The sequence below is a fragment of the Crocodylus siamensis genome, chromosome 4 (assembly GCF_052110815.1).
Source record: "Crocodylus siamensis isolate JL-2025a chromosome 4, ASM5211081v1, whole genome shotgun sequence".
NCBI classification, from domain to species: Eukaryota; Metazoa; Chordata; order Crocodylia; family Crocodylidae; genus Crocodylus; species Crocodylus siamensis.
This window is the reverse complement of record NC_143398.1, coordinates 198,196,329-198,223,557: the sequence shown is the minus strand read 5'-3', so window position 1 is coordinate 198,223,557 and position 27,229 is coordinate 198,196,329. Positions and strand designations below refer to the sequence as shown.

At 39.3% G+C, this 27,229-nt stretch overlaps 1 pseudogene; it reads right to left on the bottom strand.

Annotated features, from left to right (window-relative positions):
* Nucleotides 1-19,396: 19,396 nt before the first annotated feature.
* LOC149867401 (small ribosomal subunit protein eS28 pseudogene) lies at nucleotides 19,397-20,132 on the bottom strand (annotated as a pseudogene).
* Between the last annotated feature and the right edge of the window lie 7,097 nt (nucleotides 20,133-27,229).

Sequence of the window (27,229 nt, the reverse complement as noted above, 5' to 3'; positions counted from 1 at the left end):
GTTCAGATTTAGGCCCCCCACTAGCAGAAAGGATGTGGACAAATGAAGAGAGTCCAGCAAAAGGCAACAGAAATGGTGATGGGGCTGGGGCACATGACTTCTATGGGGAAGCTGAGGGAACTGGGCTTATTTAGTCTAGAGAAGAGAAGACAGAGACAAGATTTAAAAGCAACCTTCAAATACCTGAAGGGGTGATTCCAAAGGGGATGGAGCTAGACTGTTCCCAAGTTGCAGCAAAGGGAATTCAGATTAGATATTAGGAAGAACTTTCTCACTAGGAGGGTAGTAAAAGAGTCAAACACGTTACCCAGAAAGGTTGTGGACTCTCCATCCTTGGAGTTTTTAAGACCTGGCTAGACAAAGCCTTGGGTGGGATGACCTAGTTGGGGATGGTCCTGGTTTGAGCAAGGGATGAACTAGATAACCTCCTGTTCTATGATTCTGATTCATATGTTTTCTTACTGTAAGTCACCCTGAACCTTTGTTGGAAAGGGCAACATATAAATCAAATAAATAAATATCTCCTCAGACACAGAGGACAAACTTGTACATTACCTTGTAAACAGTACAGGCATTGGCAAAATTGGTTAAAAAAAGGACAGTCCTCACACAGCTCCACAAGAAAAGGCAATTTAGACTGTGATTAATGGTATAACTAATAACTACCCAGATATACTTGCAGGTTATCTCCCTCCTGAAGAAATGTCTGAAATAAACATCAGATAAGCCATAGCTCTGCCCTAAGGAAATTTGATTTCACCATCTGATTTTTTGTTCCAAGTCTAGACTGCTGCAATCTGCAAAACATACCACTTAATGACAGCGCCTCTCCAAAAGGGAGTAGGGACTTGTTGAAAGGAGGTATGTTTAGCTACTGGTACAAATAAGAAAGATTCCATTGTCTTGAAATTTCTGACATAGAAGGTGTTGCCTGTGGAAGAGATTAATTGCTGTTCAGTAGCCGTCAGAGATGTGAAGATACATATACCAGTTGGAATAGCTGCTATACCAGCTTGTGTCTATCAAATGTATGGTGCCACTGAAGTCATAAAGTAAACATTAACAATTACAGAAAGCTGGGTGTAAGTCACAGGCTCTCCCAGTCAAGATAATCTTACCACCCTTCTGCTTCATCAGGTAGGAGGCTGGATTGGACCCCAGGTGAGGTCTGACTCACTGAAGGCACTGACTGAATGGGCAGGAGCACTTACTTGGAGCACAAGGGAGGACCTTCCTTTTGCAAGAGGTCTCCCCTTTCCATTAACCAGCCAGAAGACAATGGAAGACACTCTCACTGCCTTCTCTCCATTAATTACTTAAGAATTTTTCTTGTGCCTTTTTAAGCCCCTCATCTCAATTGCCATCACTTCCCTTCCTGAAATACTGTGGGTTTTTTAGATGATTATGGGTCAGAAAAATCCTCCTGCTTTTGGGGCTCAGGAAAAATATTTCTCTTGATAGAATCAAGTCAGCTGAGACCCGGTGGATCTTTTCTTTTTCCACACAGTATCATGGAACTATGATTAGGCTAAATAAGAGCAGGAATTTGAACGTACTGATACTAACTTGTTTATTAGTATTTAGTTAGTTAAAGCTAAAAGTTATAAATAAGAAGTCAAAAATCTAGCTCCCAGAAGTAAAGAAAACCTGGAACATCACTGATGGATTTGTGCCTGTAGCAGGGGGGAGAGTACACTCCCCATACCCCCTTTCTTTAGTAGTCTCTGTCTCCCTTCCAGGAGGGACAGTGATTTGGAAGTCTAAACTGAATCCTAGGTATAGACTAGGGAAAAGTCTATTCTGAGATTAATGGTGGGACCCCTGTGCACCCAAACTAGACCCATCCAAATACACTGTTAATGAAATCATGGCCTGGCACATAACCGTCTCTGTCTTCATTCAGCTGCATTTCTTGATCAATCCCCCTAATAGAACAGCGCTGATGGTGATCTGGGAGGAAGCTACATGTTTTGTCTTCATCAGTAGGAGTAAAGGTTGCCACAGCAACACAGCAAAGTAGGATAGTAAGATGCTACCTTATAAAAGGCGGGGGAGGGAGGAATAGAAGGGAGGATTAAGGGCTTACTGTACCTGGAGGAAATGGTAGTACTAGAATGCATACATAAGCTGAAAACCAAATTTCACTTCTTGAATCAGTTGCTGCAAAGTTTTGCTCCAGTCTCATCAAAACAACCACAGGATTATTGGGCTAAAAAAAAATTCTTTTATCTAAACATGTTAGACTTTTTCCTAATGATTTACATGACAAAAAATATAAAATAGAGGGATAGACAGACCCTAATATATTTTTGGAAAGTGATTTGCATTGCATAGGATGTTTTTCATTATGAGCTTCTTGTTTCATCCCACATGTCTCATTGCTGAGCTGTGAATTATTTCATTAAAACCACTTGGGATTCAGGAGTCAGACCCAGGAGCATCTGTTGATGTATCTACTCGGGACCACACTCAGGATTTTGAACCATTTCTTTCATTTTCACAATGGTGTGGCTACCTCAATGACATAAGAGCTGCCCAATCTTGATGTCCCAAAGGCAGAGCTGCTTAGCAGTCTCAACCAGTAGCTATTAAAAAAAAAAACTGTAGCCATAATGAATGCCACAGATGGTCTCTTAATGGTGAAAGAAAAAAATATAGTGAAATTACATAAAGGAGAGTTAAATACATGCTAAATATTATTTAACATTTTTTCTAACTCTAAGAAAACAAAAATATGTCTATTTTCCTGCCCAAATATAGTGAAATGGATTGTCAGCATTTCTAGTATTGTGTGTGTATCAGTTTGTATAGGTGGCACTTCAGTATACCCTAGTTCCAGGAAGCCACTATACACAAACCAGAGCTGACAAGAGAGAGCCTGAAGCTCTTTTGTGATTGACAGATTCAGTCAGTTAAACACAGAGCCCAGAGCTGTATCCTGGACAAGGTCTGCTTCACAGAGCTTAGAGAATACCATCAGAAACTTTTTCAGTACAGATTAGCATTTAAAAATATCACCAATATGTTGACAGTTTATTCCTAATACTGAATTTAACATGGTAAGAACTGTTAAGAAAATAGTGTTGATGGATCAATGACTTGGTTTGTAGAACAGCAGAAGAATTGTCATAATTTGTGTTTTGAAACATTGTAGCTTCTGCCCATACAAAGCATTTAAAGTTTCAATCTTGAAAACAAAATGGCTTTTTAAGGTGCATTTGCCCAAGATGTGAAAGCAGTGAATAACAGGTCTCTCAGTATCCTGGCTTTAGTGGTAATCTATTGACTTCGGTAGAATACCCTTTGCTTGTGCATCAGATTGATTAAGATCTTAAATATAACTTTGAATTTAGTTCAAACAGTCTATTAGAAAGGGCTAAAACCTCAGTAAATCAACATAACTAGTGATTTAAATGGTCTCCATTTAGGAACACGTTTATTAATTTTAAAAGAATGCAACTAAAGAAAGCAGGTAAGCCGGTTCAACTTTTTTTGTATATTTAATAATCTATTAAAACTGTGACCAGATAAATGCAGTTTGTAATTTTTAAAAATGTTATTTTTAACCTGCCTTTTAGTAAGTGTAAATTAGAAAATTAAATATTTCTTCTGTATAAATGAAGCAGTAAATTATATCAACAATTGTATTTTATCTGTACAGACAATTATTCTGTACCTGAAGAATACACATCAGATACTATGGCAAAAAATAAATCCTTTTGATGAAGAAAATAAAATATATTGCATTACCAATATTCAGAATATCTTTATAGTTTGTCGGGTGATATTACATTATGTTTTGTGTTGCTATTTAAAGATACTTTTATTCTTTTATAACATTTGCCATTGAGGATTCCAGTATGCTTTACCAAAATTTGTGTTACCTTCTCCATTTTACATCTATCTAAATAATAGAACAAATAATTTGGAAGGAAGGAAGATTTCTAAAAGCACAAATAAGTATTTAAAAGTCTGTGGGGAGCCAGGCAGCTTACAGTTTCACATACCTTTAAAAATTGCCCCCTGAGCCATTTTTCCAAGCTCTCTCATAGGGCTTTTTCACATGTGAACATCCAAGTGTTCAAGTAGTAAAGTGAGTACTAAATGCCATGACCTTTTGGCTAGCGCAAGAAATTATACGTAAATTGGTATAAGTGATCAGAAACCAGTTCAAATCTGTAACACACAACAGAAGTTCACATAAACTGTTTTCAAAATGGCCAAAACCAGTTTAAGATAAACTTGGATGGATATAGTATCTGACTTAGCTGATCTAGGTTAAAATGATTTATTGAACTTCTGTGCCATATCCCTTCCAGATTCAAGCTAACTCTCACTCCCCTAGTATCCTAGGATGCTTTGCACTTCCCCACAAATTCACCCTTGCAATGTGGGTGAGCAAGCCTTGGCCCAAGCATGCTCGACATCCCCCAGCTATTGGCCTGGGCCACTGCAGGTATGTGGCTGCATTTCCAGAATCAAAAGTGAATGTCTGTTCACTGGTTAATGGTTCAATCAATTCAGGTTAAACTAACCTGCAAAGATTGAATAGATTCAGCCTTAGGCTTTTTGATTGTCCTTACTTAGCTTTTCTGGCAAAAAGTATCTCCAGACTGTTACCTAACACATGTTAAACTAAGGCCATACTGTTCCACAGAGGTAATATGATCAGGAGAGTCCTGTGCAGTGGTGGGGGAGAGGGGCAGGGGGGAGGAGAAGGTAATAAAGTGATTTGATTCTCAGCCTCCTTTATGCAACAGAGCCTTAAACCCCCTTCACCCCCACACTGGAGTTTTGCTGGTTCAAGTTTCCAGTGCAGTGCAGGGGCTGGGAGTGACATTGGCATGACACAGGAGCTGGTTCAAGCCCCTGCAGTGCCCAGACAACAACCATCCTAAGTCTTAGACCTGTAATTGCACTAGAGTTGGCTTAAGACTGTGGTGTGGTACTACAATCTATATTTAAATGGTAGTTAATATTAATATATAATTGCTCGGAAAATTTTCTAAGTCATATTAATGCTCATTGTGATCTAAATATAATGCATGCTAAGTGTAATGTGTAACAAGGCCTATATCAAATCAGTGACAGAATCACGAATAATCCCTTGACCATGCTGATCTAACCACTATACTTCTTTGCCTCAAAAACTCCATGTTAGTGCATGCATGATATATAAATATAATCAGCCAATATACAAATGGGGAATATTTTATCTGATGTTCCTGTGGGGTCACATGGGGTTGCAAGTTGTCCCCAAATCCATGAGCCATCTTAAAGCCAAACCATTTCTACATTCCATTTATGAAATGGTAACATCAAAATGCTACTGAAATCACTGCATCAAAAGGGAGCATAAGCCTCTGCAAGCTTCTAAAAGACAATTTTTGTCTCTCCATGAATCTCCACCGGTTACAAGAGATGGGTTACTGCAGTGACGTGTTCAGAAAAGAAAGCTTGTTGAAATAACATTTTAGTACAGTGAAAGCCAAGTGCAAAAACAATCATATATTACTTGTAATCATATATGTTATAATAATCATATATTACTTGCCATTGGTGTCCATGGTGCATGGCTGTTTTATAAAAGGAATGATGTGGCTTCTAAGTCTGATACTCTGGAAACATTGTTTTCCTGTTGGAAATGACATACTAACATTCTTCAGTGAAAACTCTACTTTCAATAGCAATAAAAATAATCAAAGAAGGAATTTCTATTTTATTAATGCCTTGCGTCATCAAGGTAACATGACTCCAGTTCATAACAACAACTTACCTAACATTATATGATTAAATTATAAATACACAGTAAACACAAAATGTGTGTAGTAAGACAGAGATGTTTCTACTGATTCAATGGCAGGTGGGAGTCCAACAAGAGACCCAGTTGACTCATTGATTACCGTTATGTCTCACGCAGTTAACTTGCTGCTGGAAAACAAGCATAATGCTTGTATATTGCACAGAAGAGTTGTGAGGAATTTAGTTAATCCTGAATTAATGTTTGTAAAGTGCTTTGATATCTTCAGGTGAAAAATAGCATAGAAATGAAAAATACAAATATTTAGGCACAGTGTGTTTTTCAGGACTCTTGTGAGCGTCTCCAACAGTGTGAAAGTTATCAAAGTGTTTATTTTGATGATACCATTCCTTGAAATCAGTTTTGTTTCTACATACATTAAGTAGTTAAGAAATAATTAATATGAGCAAAATGTTATTTGTTTGGGAAGTCCTGACCAGAATTCCCTATCTCAATGCATGGCTCCTACTTCTGCACTCTAAATTTAAAGGTGTTCATTTACAACTAGGACTCCGCTAAACTGGCATTTTTCAGAAACTCTTCCATTACCACTGTACTACTGCAGCTCCTTTTTTACTGTAATGGTGAGAGCACACGTGTAGGTGGCTTTCATTATTTGTAGTTCAATTTGAAGGCGTACAAGATCTTGATTTTATTGGTTGGACCCACCTCAGTGAAATCAGAATTAATGTATAATTACCACATAGTGCTTCTAGCACTTAGTTGCCCCAGATGAAAAAAGACAGGAAGGGGAAAACAAAACAAAAAGCCACATACCATAACCAACTTCTTCTAAACCTCATAATGTCTCATTTGGTTTCCGTTCAAGCTTCAGGCAAAGACATGCATTAATTACTTTTCAAATTGGTTACCCTGCATCTGGTTTTTCAGTTTTAATGTTCAGTGGCAACTGCAGTTCTCACCTTCTGTTGAATTATGTATCCCATTAATTCATAACCTTGGATGCATGGGGGGAAGTGGAGGGTTTCAAGTGTTGGTCTATACTTTCAGTGTAAACAAATAAGAGCTTTACCTTTGACTCCAGTAAAAGCAGTATTTGGCCAATGCTGAATTGTTTTGAAAAGCCCACCCTGAGGGCTAGACTTTTAGGCTAAATACAAACATACAAAAAGCTTGAGGCTGAATTGATTCAATCTTCACATGTTAGCTTTAGCTGAGTAGATGGAACTGATAAGCAAGTGAACTGACATTCATTTTTGATTCCGCAAATGCAGCCACATTCCCCGACCAGAAGCCGGGGGGGGGGGGTGGCCCTAGAGCAGGGGCGGGTAATTATTTTGGGTGGAGGGCCGCTTACTGAGTTTTGGCAAGCCATCGAGGGCTGCATAACAGGCAGCCAGGGGCAGATAAACATTAATTTTCTAAATTTTGTATGGGCTCCGCGGGCCAGATAGAATGGCCTGGTGGGTGCATCTGGCCTGCGGGCCACATTTTGCCCACCCTTGCGCTAGAGCATGCCTCCTGCTCAGCTGGAGCACATAGCTTAGGCCAAGGCTAGCCCAACCTATTTGAGAGGGGGAGTTTGTGGGGGAAGTGCAAAGCATCCAGGCATGCTGGGGGCGTATGAGTTAACTTGAATCTGGTTGGGATATGGGACTGAAGTTCAATAAACCGATTTAACCTAAATCAGTTAAATCTGATACTACATCCATCCAAGTTTATCTTAAACTAGTTTCAGCCATTTTTAAAGTGGTCTCTGTGCACTGAATTTCTGCTTTGTTACATATTTGAATCAGTTTGTGATCACTTATACTGTTTATGTGTAATTTCTATTCCTAGCCTAATTTATGGCATTTCAATGCAATTGCCCCAGATTTTGCTTGACTAAGGGTGAATCCCCATATGATAAGAGAATCACTCTAAAACAGATGTTGCATTCAGCTTTCAGAGACTGATGCTAAATGAGAGTTCAGTAAGGTGGGGTGCAGAGTGGTCTTACCCAAAAAAAGCTATTTAACAGTGATAAATGCTCCAAAGAGCAAGAAGCTTTATGATGCTTGTCCAAGGGGAAATCTTTATCAAAAAGTATGTCTGTCTTTATGATTAGTATAGGGTGGAGAAAATTAGAAGTCATATTTACATAATTTTTTTTAAAGGAAAACTTGTAATCACTGGGGAGGGGGATAAGGAGGTGGGAAAAATGTCTGTTTTTCAAATCAGCCTCAAAACTAGTATTACCAAGTGTCAGTCTTAAGTCTAGTGTCAGTCTTGGAAATGTAATTTCAGCAACGCAAGGGCAAAAAAAGGAAGGCCTGTTTTTATGCAAATGAGGCCGCTTTGTATGGAATATGCTTTGTATGAGCAAATCTATCTTCTTGCCACTCTGTAGGGGGCACACTGAGGGCACAGCCAAAGTATGCTGAGCTTTGGTGTTTTTCTGTTGACATATGGCCCACTGCCAGTTCAGGGGATCAAGTAAGCACAACAGGTGGCATAAAACCACTTGCAGTCATATGTCAAACACATGGGCCCTAAACTTCTGCCCAGTACAAAACAATATGCTGCTCTGTTTATAGAGTTTATCGTACTGTATGTATGTCAGTTTGAAATTAAGGCAGCAAAGCAGTGGACTCTGATCCATTATCTATATGATTTGTAATTGCTTTCTGTTGTTGTGATAGTAAATATCCTGTAAACAGGGTGTTCAAACTGTTATGTGCAAACACACATGCAATACCTTTCTGAAATATGCAAATGATGTGCTGTGATGTGATAGGATCCATGTGTGCATGTCTGTGTGTGTGTTTATCTGAAAGCCTCTTGCATGCTGAGGTTTGGGTACAGAGTTTGTTTGAGGTAAACAGTTCCAATCTGTCAGCTTGATTCACCACCAGCAGATCTGATAAGAATAATTGTATGTTTTAAAGCACTTGCCTGTTTTGGAGTTAGCAAATTACTGGGGGGAAACGAGGGGGGGAGAGGAGGGGGCAGGGGCAAAGCAAACAACACAGCAATAATAAAAAGGAATGATGGATCTGATCAGATTACAGAGAAAACAGAAGGATGAAGAGATTGTTTTACCTAGTTCAGACACCTGGAAAACAGTGAGTATGTCTCAGCTGCAGCAAAAGAAGTGTGATCTGTAGGCCCCATGCTGTGCACAGGCTTTGCAACAAGAGGCTGTCATCACTTACTGTCCCACGTTCCCTTTTATATACATTTCCCTGATTACGTTTGTATTTTGACAGCTTTTGAACAGTAACACCTTCCTCTGTTCTCCAAGTACAACTGCCTCTGAATTTCCTTTCTAAAAAGGTGCAAATTATGATTTCAGTGTGGCCTGTTAGAAGTGCAAATGAGCAAAACGTAACCAAACTGGAATTGAGTTTAAGTAGTAAATATATGAGTTTATATTCTGTTAAAAGATTTTTTAAGGAGTTGGGGTGGAGATAAATGGTGGGAAATATATGTCTGAATTTCTCTGGTAGTGTGAAGTTCTGCATTTGCACAGTCTAGGAACTCAGTAATAATTATGACTGTGAATGCAGTAGAGATCTAAAGAATATAGAAGCAGCCCACTCCAGTAAATTTAATTATTCAACTCTAGGAAGTAAAAGACTTTGAATGCTCCAAAAAGCATGGTAGAGTTTCTATTTGCACTTAGAGCAAAGAGCATATACTAGTTTAAATGTGCATTTGCTGGTTGAAAAAAGAAGAAAATGATGATAGAGCAGAAGTAATATAGAAAGAACTGAAACCTTACATAGGCTCTTCTCCTATTGTGTGAAAAGATGGATCCAGGAATTAAATCATTATGCAACCCACATCCGCTAGAGGCTTGTGCTATGGGCTAAATAGCTTGTTTAGCTTCCCAGGTGCAGAGTAGTTACGCTGCAGTCAGTATATTCTAGCCAGGGCATAGACTATGCGTTTTCTGGGTACCTGCGTTGGTCTAGTGGAAACTTCCCCACCATATCAAGTTTCCTGGAGCAAATAGTGTAGCAGTATCCCTGCTTCATCACTGGGATGTCACCTAGGGCCAGAACATGGATACCAATGCAAAGTCCTACACATGAGACAGAAAAATTACACACACAAATACAGACTGGGGAATGACTGACTAGGCTGCAGTAGTGCAAAGAAGGACCTGACGGTTACAGTGTTCCATAGGATGAATATGAAGCATCAGTGTGCTCTTGCTGCAAAGAAAAGCCACCAGCAAACTGCCCTGTATTAATAAGAGTGTTACTTGCAAATCAAGGGAAGTGCTTCTCCTGCTTTCTTCAGCACTGGTGGAGTCTCACCCAGTTTTGGATACCACACTTCAAAAAAGATGTAAACAAATTAGAAAAGAGAGGAGCAAAAATGATGAAGGCAAATAGATAACTAGCAATTTTTGTACCCTATGTAGAGATGCCAGAGAGCAGTGTGGATGTGTGGGGATTGAGGGAGAAGGGGTTTTCGACTGCGGGAGACTCTTACCTGACCCTGGCTGTTACACATTGGTCCTTGCTGCTGCTGCCGTTGCTGCTGCTCCAGTGATGGTGATTACTACCTCCCAGCATCCTGGCTGCTGCTGCCATTGTGTGGACTCCCTGCAGGCAATCCTTCTGTTGCTCTGCTCGCTCAGCCCTATGTACACTACTGATTAGAGGCCTTGGAAGTATGACTTGCATGGAAAGGCTGAAAGAACAGGGATTTTTTAGCTTGGGGAAGAGAAGAATGTTGGGGATTTGATAACAGTTGTCAAATATCTGAAAGATTATAAAGAGGCTAGAGTTACACTCTTCTCCGTGGCCATAAGGGACAGAAGAAGGAGAAATGGTCTTAAATTGCAATAGGGGAAATTTAGTTTGGATAGTTGGAAGAATTTTCTCACTTTTTTTATTATGAGAGTGGCTAGGTATTGGAACAGGTTATCCAGAGAGGTCATGGAATTTCCATCCTTGGATATTTTTAAGAGCAGATTAGACCAACATTTAGCTGGGATGGTTTAGACAGGGATGATCCTGCTCTGAGGTTGGTCTACATGACCTCTGGATGTCCCTCCCTTTCAGCCCTACTTTTCTATGATTCTAAGGTAATTGTGGTATAGCAAACTCAAGCTGCCTGCCCTGAACTTGCTTTGACTTCTCAGTATTACAAATGAACTGAAGTCAGCTCAAACAACACTGCTTGTACCTGCTGTTATAGGAAACAAAAAACCACATCCTTGACCACAGTATCGTCACAGACTGTTTATCATAAACAGCCCCAAAGCTGTAACTGTGATAGAGAAACTTCATATGGCAAGTGCAAGAAAGGAAAACAAATCTTTAACAACCATTTTAGAAATAATGGGAAAGAAAATTAGGAAACAAGACCTTTGTTTTCTGAATTTTCATATTTTTCTAATCCTGTTTAACACACAGCTATGTGTAATTTACATATTTGACTTAGAACTTGCTTGGGACTAACTGGATAGCTAAGTGTCAGTCACTGATTCACGTGCTGTTTGTTTCCTAGCTTCTTGGGCCACAGCTCTCCTTATATAGTTGCAACTGAAAGATCAAGTGATTTTGAGTCAATGTGGAGAAAGATGCATCTCTCCATTGTAAAACATTTTCTGCATATCTTTTTGTACAGATAAAAAATGCTATGTAATCTGAAACTTGACCTATAGATAGTGTTATTAGTGCTATAGATACTGTTACTAAGTCTGCTACCAGATCTACAGAAAAAATGGTTGAACAGTATCAATAGTACTATTATCAAGAATTCTCATACAAGAAATCATTTGACTATGTTTGTCTCCCAAATTTGTTTTTCAGTCACATAAACCCCCTTTGTGACCTCCCATGGTACATTTTCTGTACTTTGCGTGACAAGCTTTGGGGATTAGTTCTGAGACATTTTGCATGCAGCAGACTGTAAAAGCAACCCGCCCCCCCAAACAATCTCCCCCAAAACCGCTGCTTTAAAAATCACTATAAAGCACAATAAAGTTAAGAATGTGAAGAAAGCAAAGGCTGGTTCTTTCATATGTACAGGATGCTTACAGATACTAAGCAAAATACAGGTTTCTGTGATTTTTCAAGAGCCACCATACTGCTCTCAATGTATCATGATGTGTTTTGGTTTCTTCGGTTAATCCAGCTTTTCAAAACACTTGTTCCCACTAAGCAATGATAGCAGCAAAGGTGTAAATCCCATTTCCACACACATTATTAAGATATAGTTTTCATCGGCTAACTGGGACCATATAAATAGTATAAAACTCCATTCTTTTTCTCATTACAGTGCTAAGAAAATTAAATGAAGAAAGCCCTAAGTTTTAACCTAACATTAAGTTTTCACAGGAAAAAAAAAAGACTTACTAAAATACAAAAGTTAAGAATGTTAACATGGTATAGTGTGCATATATGCTGACATCTGTTTAACACATATACATAGTATTTGCAGTAATAAATGCATATGCAGATTATATATCCTCTATGTACAAAGTATCCAGGTTAAAAATTCTCAGTAGGAAATTCTGCATTTCCTTTATTTTCTTTTGTGTTAACATAGGTGAGATTTGTTTGGCTGACTTTTTTGCATTTCATTAAATTCAAATCTGGATACTACAGGGACATGCAGTATCCAAAATAGCAACCAACAAAATAGTGAGGAGAGAAGCCTCAGCTGATCTGGCTTAGTAGGAAATAGAGCAAATTCTTTCACATTTCTTAACTTGGTAACTGGTGCATAATCTCTTTGAAGTTTTACTTTGGTAAATTCCTAATGCAGCTTGAGATATGCATTCAGTTACATCGGGTTATAGGGCATCACATGACACAATGAATTCTGACACATCCAAATGTAACCCACTGCGTGTGTCACAATGTCTTAAAAATGTAGAGATGTTTGGATTTTATTCTTACAGGCAGACATGTGAATGTCCACAGGTGGTTAAGAATTCTTCTTGGATATGTCTCTCAAACTCACCGGTGCTCAGAAAACTTGAGAACTGAAACTAGCCCAGATTAAATGAGAGGCTGTCATCTGTGGAAGGAGTTTTCAGAATACATTCTACCAGTGCCATGTTTTTATAGTAAGAAAACTTCAGAAGGTGGATTCAGCATTATTCAGACCTTTGGCTTTGCAAGCACAGAAGCATGTATTTCACTTTAGTTTCAGATAGCTCAGAGTTGCATCAGAATAACATTGCATGTCTTTGTTTCTAGCTCTGCCCCTGACATGATCAACCTAAGTAAGGTTAGGTTGATCTAAGTGTTGATCTGCGCAGACTTTTGGGGACATGCACAATTGGGCAAAAAATGATGGTCCCAATTTAAGTTGGATTGAGGAGGGCAACTAATGTAGATTGGGAATGGTTATTTTAATCTAGTGAATGTCTGCACACATTTAGAATGCAGCCCTGGGGCTGAAAAATCCTAACCATCTGCCCTAGGCCTGAGGCTGCATTCTTCCAACCCCCCCCCCCACCCAGACTAGGCTATTTTAGCCCCTGATATGTGCCCTCCCACTGGATGGACACCCCCTGTCCCCAGCAATATAGATCAAATAATGTTTGAATGGGTAGTTTTGTTAATATCTTATAAGTAAAGCTAATAATGTAATGTAAAACCTTTTTTTTTTTGATAATTTTCCTCCCAACTGTTCATAGGGATAGTGTAAGTAATAGCAATAGTGATTTACTAGATATACTTTCCCCATTTGGGTACTGATTTTAAAATTGGATTCAATGGCAAATAAAATGTAACTGGCAATTTCTGCCCTGTGATACATAGCTGTGCTTAAGCAGAATTCTTTGGGAAAGTGAATCACACCAGCATTGTGCCTGACTGATCTCTCCAAAGTTAATATTTTTCTTTTATATACTGTAAGAATTCCCAAACTTTATGGCCAGAGACTAAAAATACTTTATACCATGAAAAATAATGTAGATTGTAACCGTCTTATTAACAAGGGTAACCGCTGAGACATTTGATTATAGCACACAGCTTCCTTCTGCAGTTGCAACAGGAAGTTCCGAAGGAGAAGAGAGCAGAACAGTTGCATACATAAGACTGAAAGAATAATATTCTTATGATTCAGCTATGGTATCAAACTAGCAGAAAGATGTTTAAGTGAAGATAATGCTTTGGACAAAACAAACAGTTATATTCATTGTATAGCACATAAAGATATAAATGATACGGGATTTTCAGAAACATTTTTACTGTAGCAAGTGGTATTTCCAGCACTAAAACAATGATTTCTGTTTCCATTACACTTTTCAGTTTATCCTTTTCAGAAGTCAATAGTTAAATTGAAAATAATGGACTAACCCAGGTTCTGGCTCATTCAGATTTTTCCATTTTTCTATTATAAAATTTCTTAATGTCATATGTTATGGATCTTTTAAAAAATATTTTAAAACCAATGTATCAGGGATACAGGTTGTAGCTGTGCTGGTGTAAAGGCAAAAGGAATCAGAATTCATGACAGAGGTGATACCTTTTATTAGACCAACTAGATATTTTTATCTGAGCCTAATTTGCACAAAATGAGCTAGTTTAACCAGGAGATCTTACAGCATCTTCAACTTTCCTGTGAAATATGAATTTTAATTTCCACCCAGGAGAAATTTTACAATCTTTGCATTCTCCTAGGCTTGAAGTAGGGAACCATTCCTTAGAAACCAGGGATATATTTGAATACACCATTTTCAGTTGAAAAGAGAAAAACAATATACAAATGTTTCAGGAAAGCATAATTTTAGTAAAGCTTTATAGATGCAAATTAAGGTTATTATCTAATATTCTTGGGGCTAATTTGGGCATGTAAATATTTAGTTTAGAGGTAATACTTCCGTGTGAGTTCATGCATGTGACTATTTGTAGGATGAGAGTCCTAAAGGTAAAGTTTATTGCTAGTGAAAATATTTAGAAGTAAATGATTTGCACCACCCTCAGAGACACTTGGCCTCATTTTTTTTTAATTGAATGATCATGTGCATCTCAAATAGGCAATCATTTTGCCTCTGTCATAAAAGATTAAATCTGGCAATCCTTTACACAGGCAGAGCTCTACTCGATATCAGTGGGAGCTTTGCTTGAGTAAGAATGTCACTTCCAAGCTTATAGTGTCTTATTTCAACACGATTTAACAAGACACTATTCCTTACATGTTCAAAGTGGCACATATATATTTAGCTAGGCAGCTGCCATGGATGTAACTGGACATAGTACAATAAAATCTCACAGCTCTCAGTAAATGTTCAGAAACTTATGACTACTAATGTCACTGAGTCAAATCAGAGATGATATAAATGAGAGTAGAAGTAATATGCTAGCAAATTGGTATCAGTGAGCTTAGATCTGGTTAGGAATTTTTGATGAAGCACTTCTTTTGTCACATACTGCTGATCTGTCAAAACCTAAACTTGTGTTTGGAAAGGTTTCCCAGCTCCAGATCAAGTTTCACGTAAAAAGAGAAAGAGAGTGATAGACAGATATACCCTATTAGGAAAGGCAATAATTTATTAATAAGTGCACTTTCTTGGTATTTAGGAGAAGAGTAGAGCAGGATCTTTCTCTGATCACTGACGCCAGGTGCAGATGTTTTTTTCTTGTATAAGTGATTAGAAACCCATTACAGAACAGAAGTTTGGCATGCAAAACCTGTCCATTCCTGTAACAGAACAGAGTTCAGTACATATAGACTGGTCTAAAAATGGCTGAAAATGGTCCAAGATTTGCCCCCGCTCCACCAAAGGGCAAATATGTGTTGTGTTCACTACCGATCTCAACTATGCTGCTTACAGAAAAAATGGACCTGAGATAAATTGCACCTTAGGCTTTTGGAATGTATGTACCTAACCTAAGATACTGGGTGCGGCTTCCCCCCCACCCCCCCACACACCCACACCTCTCTTTCTGTCTCTTGCTTTCTCTGGCATACAAAATTTCAAAAGATCTAAGGTTTGTCCTGATGCACAACATGAACACGTTTGAAGCAGCAAACTTTTTTATGGGATGTCAACTCCATTTCCTGTCCCACTCTTATGCTTGTGTAATAAGCATGCTGAGGGGATGGAAGAGTTATCTATTAAGCAAAACAATGAAGAAAAAGGATGTGAGAGAAGAAAGGTCGGGCCCGCCCTGATTTCTAGTTTCTAAATATGTTTGCTCTTAATTCTGTTTCAAGACAACAGAACAAGGCAAGATCTCAAACTCCTAGCTTAAAGCTATTAAAATGCAAAAGGTTCAATAACAAAAACAAGTTTGCTATTTTATGTCTGCTCTTAAAATAGTAAATAGGACCAGAAACTTGACGTGATTATTTTATCATCAATGTACTCTCAGAGTTTTGTGTAAAAAGTTAGTTTACAAATCTGATTATAACTTTATTATCCTGGCAGCATTTTTTTGTTTGTGTTTCTGGTGAGCTTTACCATGATCATTTTTGAGTGCCACATTCAAGCAATCCTGAAATGTCCAGGAATTCTTTAAGCATAAATAGGCAGAGAGGTATTCATTTTTGTAAAAGCTGGAAAGGGATACTAGGGGACAGATGAGCCCATAGCCTATGTGGAGTTCTGGTGGGGTGAATACATAGGCCTGTGGAGAACATGGGAGGTCTTGGGTGGCTGAGTGGAGAGTACCGTGTTACAAGGAAGGGTATCAATGAAGGGATGTGAGACCAGGACTGGACCTTGGGGTCTCAAACCTACAAACAGCAACCAGATTCTGCCAGATACCTAAGTAGCTTGAATGAATGTGGTTCTACTCACAACAGACAGGTGATCATACAGTGGGCTAGAAGATGAGGCCATAACTACCAACATGTATAGGTTTTTTTTGATATCTCTTATCAGTCTTCCTGGGGTATCTTGACAAATGGGATTACAAGCTTTTCTTTCCCTGGCTGCTTTATGCATGCATACATATGCATTTGTGCAATTTGTGAATGGAAGACACAAACATATTTCATTTAATGTGGAGGGGTCATAAATAGCTAATTTTGGTACCATAATGCCAGGTGACTACAACTCTTGTAGCAATCAATCTGGGGAAATGCAAGCACTTAACAGTTGGTTTCAGAGAAAAGAGAAGAGATGGAAGAAAGGATCAGAATGTATCATCTACTCCTGGAAAAATGCAAAAGGGAAGAAAAAGGCCCAAGCAGATTATCCATTCAATCAGGAAGCCTCTGTGGAACAGATCCACTCAGAGCCAGTACTACTGGTACTAGCTTCTCAGCATGGGCACAGAATGACAAAGAAATGGTAGGGTATGATCCTACGCTGTCCTTCCAGAGTTTCCCAAAACACAGCAGAGCTAGTAGCCTAAAAAGGGAACACTTGCGTCCTGGCCAAAATTCATACAATGATCTCCACAAATCTGAAGGACACAGCAGGCCCAGGATCTCCTGCAGGGTGTATGTGCCTCTGCAGCAACCCCAGTAGAAGCATGGGGCTAAATGACAAAAGCAACCCCCCAAATATGAATATAGATTATTGTGTACTTACTTACTGGTAATTCACATATTTAACAGAGTTTTAACAAGTCTACTCTATCATTCTAAGTAACAATCAGAACAGAATTGGCCTAAGACTATTTATATTTTCATGTTTCATCTCCATGATGTATGCAGTGTCTTTTGTTTGTATATTGTAATTTATAGGGCAGATCATCAGCTGGTAAATAAATTGATAGTGCTAAAATGCTCAGGTCAAGGGACTTGCATCTGTTTTCATTAGCTGAAGATCTTGGCTTATATTTCTAAAAACTCTGCCTTTGATAAAAGATAACAGCTATTTGGTTCTCAGAGTTGCTACAACTTTTTATAGATCACAGCGAAAACACTTTCACACACCTCTCAAGAAACATTTACTTTGGAGATCCCCTTTCTCTAAAGTAAGAATAATTTTAAACTGGGTATACAATTGATCTTTGTGCGTTGACACATAATAAGCAAGTTCATGAATACAAGAGAGGTCTCTCGTGGAATAAGAGGAAACAGCCTCCTCCTCCTCCTCCTGATGGAACAACTTCATCACTCATATGGAATCTGTCTTCAAGCTCTATGTATCCTTCCCCTTTCCAATGCATAATAGAACCACACTAGTTCTTCCAAACTTCTAACTTCTTGAAGTTCTTTGATTTGCTCCTTGGTGGGTGGTGTGCATGTGTGAGAGAATGAATATGCCTGTGTGTCATAGAAATATAGAAGGTTAGGGTTGGAAGGGACCTCAGAAGGTCATATAGTCTAACCCCCTGCTCAGAGCAGGACTGTCCCCAATTAAATCATCCCAGCCAAAACTTTATCTAGCTGGGTTTTGAAAACATCCAAATATGGAGCATCTACCACTTCTCTGGGTATTCTGTTCCAATATTTTACTACCCTTCTAGTGAGAAAATTATTCCTAATATTTAACCTAAACTTACTTTGTTGCAACTTGAGACCATTGCTCCTTGTTCTGTCATCTGCCACCACTAAGAACAGTCTAGCTCCTCAGGTAGTTAAAGGCTGCTATCAAATCTTCCCTCAGTCTTCTCTTCTCTAGACTAAATAAGCCCGGTTCCCTGTCTTTCCTCATAAGTCATGTCCCCCCACCCTGAGCCATTTTTGTTACCCTGCACTGGGCTCTCTCCAATTTGTCCATATCCTTTCTGTAGTGGAGCCCAAAACTGAACACAGTACTCCAGATGTGGCCTCACCAGTGCAGAACAGAGGGGAATAATCACTTCTCTTGACCTAGTGGCAACATACCTACCAATGCAGCCCAGAATGCCATTCGTCTTCTTGGCAACAAGGGCACACTGCTGGCTCATATTCAGCTTCTTGTCCACTGTAACTCCCAGGTCCTTTTCTGCAAAGCTGCTGCCCAGTCAGTCAGTCCCCAGCCCATACCACTGCATGGGATTGTTCCATCCTAAGTGCAGGACTTTGCACTTTTCCTAGTTGAACCTCATGAAATTCCTTTTGGCCCAATCCTCCAACTTGTCCAGGTCTCTGAATCCTAGCCCTACACTAGTGTATGTACTACTCCCCCCAGCTTGGTCTCTTCTGCAGACTTGCTGAGGGTGTACTCTATGCTATCTTCCAGGTTGTTGATGAAGACATTGAACAAAACTGGCCCTGGGGTATGTATATGTACTGCTAGGATAAGCTTAAAATATAGGATAGATAAGTGAAATCTTTATTTAAACTTTGTATAATGCTATTTCTTCTATTGATTTGAACCTGAAAGAAAGTAAAAATGTTTCTTTCTTAATGACTAAGTACAGTTAAAAAGCCTGAGACTGAATTGTTTCAATCCTCACCAGTTAGTCTATGCTACATAGATTGAACTGATAAGCAAGTGGACAAACATTCATTTTTTGTTCCAGAAATGCAGCCACCTGCTTGCAGTGGCTCAGGCCAGAAGCTAGGGGGCGCAAGAACACAACTCCCTGCTTACCTAGAGCAGACAACTTGGGGCAAGGCTAGCTCCCTGATTTAACCTAAATCAGTTAAGTTGGATACTTACTACATCCATCCAGGTTTATCTTAAGCTGGTTTTGGTCACTTTGAAAGGACCTTATGTGCATTAAACATCTGTTGTGTTACAGATCTGAACCAGGTTCTAATCACTTATATATTTATTTTATTTTTATATACTGGAAAAAAAATCCTTTATTTTAGTCACTGAAATGCAATGCCCCTCTTCATGCACATCTGGCAGCACAGATGTTCACTGCTACTTTATTACAGCCATGTAGTATGAAAGGTAGATACACCAGGATTAGTCATCAGGCTGATTAACGCAACATCCTTGCTTCACGTTTAGATTCCAGCAGCGTTAAGACATCCCCCTCATGGACGGGTCCTTGCACATTCCGGATAATGGATTGGCTGGTGTCATCCATGAATTCAACACGAACCTGCGTGCACTGCATCTGCGAGCCGGTCTGGCCCAGCACCCTGGTCACCCAGGCGAGCTTGATGGGCTGCATGCAGCTTGTGTCCATGATGGCGGCGACCACAGGTTTATGTGTAATTTCTGTCCCTAGCCAGTAATGTGATTAGAGTGCTGCTCTATTGTAAGTCTAACAAAATCCACAAAGAGACCTACTTTGAGAATACTGATGAAAAAAGCATCATGGAAGTTTCATACCTGTTAGAAAATGTAGGGCTTAATGATAAGCAGGCACAGGAACATGTCTTAAATTGAATTTAAAATTTATGAAAAAAATAAAGTAACTTCTAAGTTATAACTTTCAATGTTGCAGTTCTGCTATGCTCTTGCAAAGCCTGATTTCTAGGCTATTGCATAAATATATATTTACATTTCTTACTTTTTAAGTAAGATACAACTTCACTAAACTGAAATACATAATAAAAAATTTGCTTCACTAAAATTCTCTCATAGAGGCTTAGCATTACAACACTTCTTGGCTGTGTTCAGACGAGAGTGGCCATGTGGTATGTGGCATTGCAAAGACATCTGAAGCTCCATATCCTGCACATTCAGATGTTCTCTGAGCTGCAAGGGAAGGCTATCCATGAGTGCACTGCTCTGCTTTTTTTCCAGGGGTCAAAAAAACTCATGAGGAAAAAAAAAACGGAGCAGCGCATGCACACGCAGAGCACGCTGCTCAAAGGTGGATCTGGGATGTTTGGAGCAGCACTGCAGCTGCTGGCCAAGTTCCACATGGCACAATTGCTGCTGCTGCAACCCTGGGAGGCCTCCAGGATCACAGGTAAGACTGCTGGGGCCAGCACAGTGCTGGCCCCAGCCTCCGCTACCCCAGCTGGGGTAATTTGCTGTGCACCAAAGTGCATGAGGCATGGGCATTCCCTTGGGACAAGGAGAGGCAGCGCAAAATGCACCACCTCTACTTGTCCCCGAGGAACCAAACATCTACATTCATGTAGACACGGCCCTTATCTTCAAAGGAAATTTGATTTGCACAGCAATTACTTCTACTTAGATTCAACTTTTGTGACTCTTAGATGAGGGTTACATGATTCAGTGCTCTTCTGAGACTTCTGAATTCAAACTAGCACCAGATTCTTATTTACTTTAAAACAGAAGCAAATTTAGGCCCACAGCATTACAGGTCAGCCTCTGTCATATAAATGTTGTCTTCACTGCTTTGGATAAGAGTGGTGAGTTAACACAATTTAATTGACGAGTTATTAGTTAATATAACATCTTGCCAATGGGAATTAGCACAACATGCTGTCAAAACAATGAGTGGGATATAAATGAACTTGAGAGAGACAAATTTAAGAATGATTGATTGGAAATATTAATATACAAAGTTTCACAGGAGATGAGATATATCTAGGGGGACTCCAAGGAGATGCATGACATCCTATCATCTTTAGAACCACACATTCTGGAGTGTAATCTTATCAAAATTAATTAAGCATTTATATGGATTTAAAATGTTTCAATTGGAGGCTGATGGTATCTAGTTAACTGGCAGTCCAAATATTATTGTAATTAACGTATTATACAAAAGGCTCTCTGTGACTAACTTCCCATCACCTCAGTCTGTGAATACTATAAATGCTTAGTTTCATTTTTCTGGATTATCATTAAATTTGTGTCACCAGGCACAGATTGGATACTAAAGGGTTAAAAGATCAAAGCAAATTAATCCTAAAACAATCACTATAGATAACTTCTAATTTATACACAGGAAGTGAAGTTGGCCAGAAATATCTGCTTTATTCTCAGAGATATATCCCATCTGCTTCTGGAAACTTCTTGGTTTCCATATGTTATAATAGAATTCCTTGGCTTCTGATCCTGAAGGAATCCAGGCTATCAGATACAACACAACCAATGTCAAATGTAATATTTCTCATTTTTCCTCTTGTAAAATGTATCAAGGGAACTTTCATCTAATACTTCAAATGATTTTAGATGTTCTTAATTCATTTCAATTTCATTTGCAATATATTTCAGCTTCCTGCTAGGCTAACATATTTTCTAAAATACTTAAGAAAACACTTTAGAATTCTTGCATTTTATATTATTTGTGTTTTCAAAATTCTTTTTTACATTTTGATTTCTAGTAGGCAATTCATGCACAAGTAACTTTAGCAAATGTGGGATTTACCATTTTGAATTTAAAAAAGATAAGCATTCACACTAAAATCTAATCTAGTAAGAAAAGCAATCTCATAGTGACCTTTGTTTCCAAAATATATCAATGCAGTTTAAGTAACTGTGTATGCTGTACATACTTAAAAAAAGTTCTAGAGAATCTTAAGATATTGATGGACAAATAGCAAACATAAGAGGCACAATTCATTACAAATTATTCACTTCCATTGATAGATGGCTTTAAGGACAAAGCTTGTGGGTCCTAAGATTGTTATCAGTCCAATTCTTGGGACCAATTTTCAGATTGTAGCTTCCACATTTCTCCTGCAAAATGTATGCATCTGTTCACAATACTACATATACGTTTCAGAATCAACCCTGCAAACACAAAAGCTGAAAAGAAAGAAGATGGAAGGAAGGCAAGAAAATATAAGGATAACCAGCACAAACATAATCTTAAGAAACTGAAAAATATTAGGTTGGGTGAGAATATCTAGAAAGAGCTAAGCTGAAAACAAAAAGAGTTAAACAGTAGCTCTGTAAAATTTACTGTGAGAAACTATTTGTGTTTTGAATTCCCCAGTAAAAAGTATGGCTCATTGTGCAGCGAGGACCATTTTCAAAATGGAATTGTAGATCACAATTTGGGACTACCTTAAGTCCTGGTAGGGGTATTGGAATCATCATAATACAAATTATTTATAACTATAAATAAGGAAAGTGGCTTAAACCATCAACTAAATCAGTGGTGCTCAACATTTTTCCCTGGTGAGCCAAACGAGCAGTGCCCAGTTCATCAATGGGTGGGATCCAGCTGTTTCTCCTGATCCTGTGCTTGAGGTAGACACTGTGGACACCATCCAGCTGTAGGGGTGGGGGTGGAGGGTAGGGGAGAAGGGCTGCAGACTGGCCAGAAAATGGCCCTACAGGGGAAAGGTGCTTGACCTAGCCCTGTGGGGACGGACCCATTGCCAGACCTCAACCCAGTCCCGTGGGGGAAAGGGGTGTGGTCAGGCCTCAACCCCCCAAGGAGAGGACATGGCCCAGCTCCAGCTGGACCTTGTGGGACAGATGGGGTGTGGCCCAGCCCCAATCCAGAAGCTGGAGGAGGGGGTATGGCTCAGACCCATGGGAGAAGAGGGTGCAGCTCAGGTCTGACTGGCTGCATGGGGTTTGGGAATTTGGGAGAGGGGAGGGTGGTCATATTAACACTCACCAGTCCCCTACTGCCAAATTTTTGGACCCCTAGGGAGCCCCTGCATTTGGCCAGCAAGCTAGAAGTTAGTACCCCTGAACTAAATGGATATTTGCACACAGATACGTGCACTAAAATGGATACACAAAGATAAAGTGCTCCGTTGGCCATGGAAAGACCTTCTTGCGGAGCTGTAGTCTTCAAAATGAAGAAGGGTACAGGGTACAGAGACTGCCCAAAGTTTTTGTTGATATAGGGTTAATACAGTGCTAAAAATGTACATGCAGATGCACACACACACACACAACCAATCCAAGTGATCACAAATTGATCTTTTATTTCTCTCACATCCTTGGACAATGTTACTTATCTCCTGTGTCATGTTATGATGCCCAACAACTTCAAAAACAAATGTACTTCTATATTTTCTCCTTAATCTTTAATTGAGTGGATTTATATTGTTTATTTCTGCACATTTATTTATTTAAGCTCTAGAGATTAACCTTGTAATAATACATTTAAAAAGGAGTGAGGGCTGATGCAGCACAAATTACCTTTGCATTTGCCCCAGGACAAATTAACTTTTTTTTCTTTAAGCCCAAACTGGCCTCAGGTGCCTAAATAGCAAAGATGCATGTAGTAGCATCTGGTTTTTCCACAGATTCCTTAGGCAGTTCTGTTGGTGGCTCTGGATCTGCCTTTAACTCTGTCATGTGGTTAGGCTTCAGATGGCTGCCTAGGCTGCCCTTGCATCCTGGATACAATTGCCTTTCATTTAGCTTGGGTTCTGAAGAATTTATGCACTTTGGAAAATAAAATATCATTCCATTTTCTTATGAGGGTTAAATTCTCTGTAAAAACATATATCCCACAGCAAGTTTTTTCTCTTTTACATTTCTAACTCAAGAGCTACTTACTTGAGTCATTGCAGTCATCTTAAGCACTACCATACTTGGTGAACAGAAAAGATGATGTGATAGCAAAATGGTTAGTTAAGATTCAGCAGAAAGTCTTATTTTTTCCTCTTACTACTCTTAATACTTCTGTGGTTGTTTTCAGAAGAGGTATTAAATCTGTGTTGCCACCAAATTCCTATTCTACTTGTTAGATTCAAGTTATACGAGTTGTATGGCATTCTTTTTACTTCTGGTCCAAACTGTTCTGGATACTTTTATGGAGCTACATTCATGCATTACAATCAAGAATTACAGTAATTTCAGTAGAAATTTACAGGATTTCTGTATATACAATTTGCAAAGCATTTTGTCTTAAAGAAAAACATGTTACATAAAAGTAGAAATAAGATCAGGTCTATTATTATTACCCTCGTTATTGTTGCATGCAGGGTTTTTGGTCATGTATGCCAGGTTGTTGCCTGAATATTAGTATTCTTGAATGATAACTTGTGATACTTCAAATATTCTTGGTACCACTGAAGTTTTGATTCTATTCTTCATTTTGGCAATGAAGATACATTGAAGCAAAGAAGTTTAGTTTGAAAAATAAAGGAGAATTGGAGGTCTTCCAAATCTCAAAGAATAATTTTTTGCCAGACTAAGTTGAAACACTGGAGTGGTTGTTAAAGGAGAAGGTACATGAATATATAATACATTGCACTATTGTGTGCCATGCTTATAAATATGCAGAGAATACTGTCTGTTTAATCTATCTAGGCATTCAAACCCTGCATAAGGCTCAATAGAAATAACTGGGCTGAATGAAGATGAATGTTTTTGTACTGGAGGAGAAAGCGGCAATTCTCACAGCAAATACTCTAATCTTGATAGGAAAAGCAGGAGAAGTAGCGCAGAGCCTCCAGTCTTAGGAGCCATAGAGGCAGAAGTATCAAAGGAAATAGCTGTGGAAGGCTTTGCATATTATCCTCCCACTAAATGCAGCCTGCGGGAGCACCTCCCTCTCTCCCATTTCAATATCATTTCCATCAGTCCATCAGCATCAACTCAGTGTTTCCCATCTATTAGTCTGTGACATTACAAAGTTGGCATGTGCCCAAGTCATTCAAACATAATTTTGATTAGGTTCCCCTCCCGCTTTTTTTGTTACTTCATGGGATGTAAGCATTTCCAACATAGCCCTCTACTCTGCATTTGTATTACTAGGAAAAAAAATATTTTTGCCACTAGACAGAGAAAGAACAAGGTAAGTTGGTGCCCTTGCTGAAGTAAAAGGAACTCCATTTGAATTATATACATGATGTTCTCCTCATATTTATGGGCTCAAATGTTAACATTTAGAACCCCTGAATGACTATTTATTCTGTACTAGAAATCTGCGTAAACTGCATGAGGCTCCAGGAATAACAACTTATAGTGATAAATCATCACCTTTCTGAAACCAAATTTATGTATGGAGAGGAATGAGACTAGCTCTCATTAAACTGCTTTCACCTCATTTCTACTTTCTCATATACAGTAACAGAATAATGCATTTAGCCTCAAAGACATTGCCCTCAGTGATACCTGTCCACCTTCTCTACTCTGACTTATCAATGCAAGCCTTGATAGAATTAAGGATTTGAAAGACATGATACAGGTTAGTTTGGAGACAAGCGAAGGAGAGTGTATGGAAGAATATACAAACTGAGAACAATAGGTGAACACAAAGAGTGCTGTAAGAAAGGTGGCATGGGAGGAATGCGAAAAAGAGGACATGGATAATATTGGCAAGTGATAAGAATTTTAGTTGCAGAGCTTTAACCTAAGACAAGGTTTTAATTTTTGTTCTATGATTTTATTTAAACTTCCTGTTCATCATAAGCTATATAGTAGTGATTATAAACAAAGGATAGGTACGTACATTACACTTAACATTCGTTAAAGCAGCCAGACAGTACTTTAAAGCCATACCAAACAAGCATTCATTCCACTCATAGCACTTTAAAAATGGCAGATCTCACTCTAAGCTAATCCTGGATGGCTGTGCCATCAGACTAAAGTGCTTTAGGTTAAATTGCTTTTTTGAACATCTGTGCCACACACATCATGCATTAAGCTAGGTTGCATTTGTTGGCATCCCAGGTGCCTCTTGCAGGATGGTGTGCTTGCCCCAGGCAGAGCTTGTCTTCTATGCCTGTGCCAGGTTTGCCCCAGCCCCTCAGCTGTCACTAACCCAAGTCAGTGACAGCCTCTGACCTCAGCCAGCTGTGAGACACAGCTTGGCTGGGGGTGGGTGGAAAGCGGGGTTTATATCCCAAGCTACTACCCTAGCAGCCTGGTCAGAGGGGGCTCCTTTCCCCAGCTGCACCCAGCAGTGGCAGTGTGAGTTTCCTAAGCTGCTTTTCACAGCACTGGGAACTTGGGTGGGGGGTGGGGTGGAAAAGTCACCTCCCCTGCAATGAAGTGGCCTGGCTTGGCCCTCAGCAAGACCTGAACCAGAAAGCTGGGAAAGGCCCACCCAGGAGGTGGGCTCCTTTTTCACCTCTCTCCATGTACCACTGTTCCCAGTGCAGTGAAAAGCAGTGCAAGGAACTTGTGCAGTCACTGTTGGTTGCAGCTGGGGAAAAGGACCCCCCCGCCCCCACCGTGAGGGTCTCGCCCATAATCGCTGCTGATAGCCACTTCCAGCTTGCAAGGGGGTAGGGCTGAAGGGCCACTCTAGCCACATCATGGGAGGCATGTGGGAATGCCCCCACCTACTGACTTTGACCAGTGCAGGCAAGCACCAAGGCCCCGTCACTAACCACAGCATATATGTTCGGCTGCAACACAACTGTAAAGTGCAATAGTTAGAGTGATTTTTGCCAAGGGCTTTTTGAATGTCTGTATTTAGCCAAAAGAATAAATCACTTATTACCTGATGGAAAAAATTAAAATAGAGCTTGATGATTTTTTTTGAAGGTGAATTTTCAATTAATGCACTCTATTCAATTTTGATGCTGCCCATATACAATTCAGGATGAATCCTAAATTATTAGCTGAACTTAGACTTTCAAGGTGCTCAGTGCTTCTTTGCTGACAAAGAAGCTAAGCTTATCTGGATGTTTCACTTCTGCCTATCTAGGTGTTTGTGCCCCAAAACTTACAAAGAACAATTTCCCAACTATTTAGTTGGTCTAGTAAAAGATATGACATCTACCCAAAGAACCTTATCTGTCTATGTCCTTAGACCAACATGGCTACAACCAACAACCCTAGCTCAGGAAAAGTATTCCTCACTTTACTTTTTGCATAAAATTGGTGGT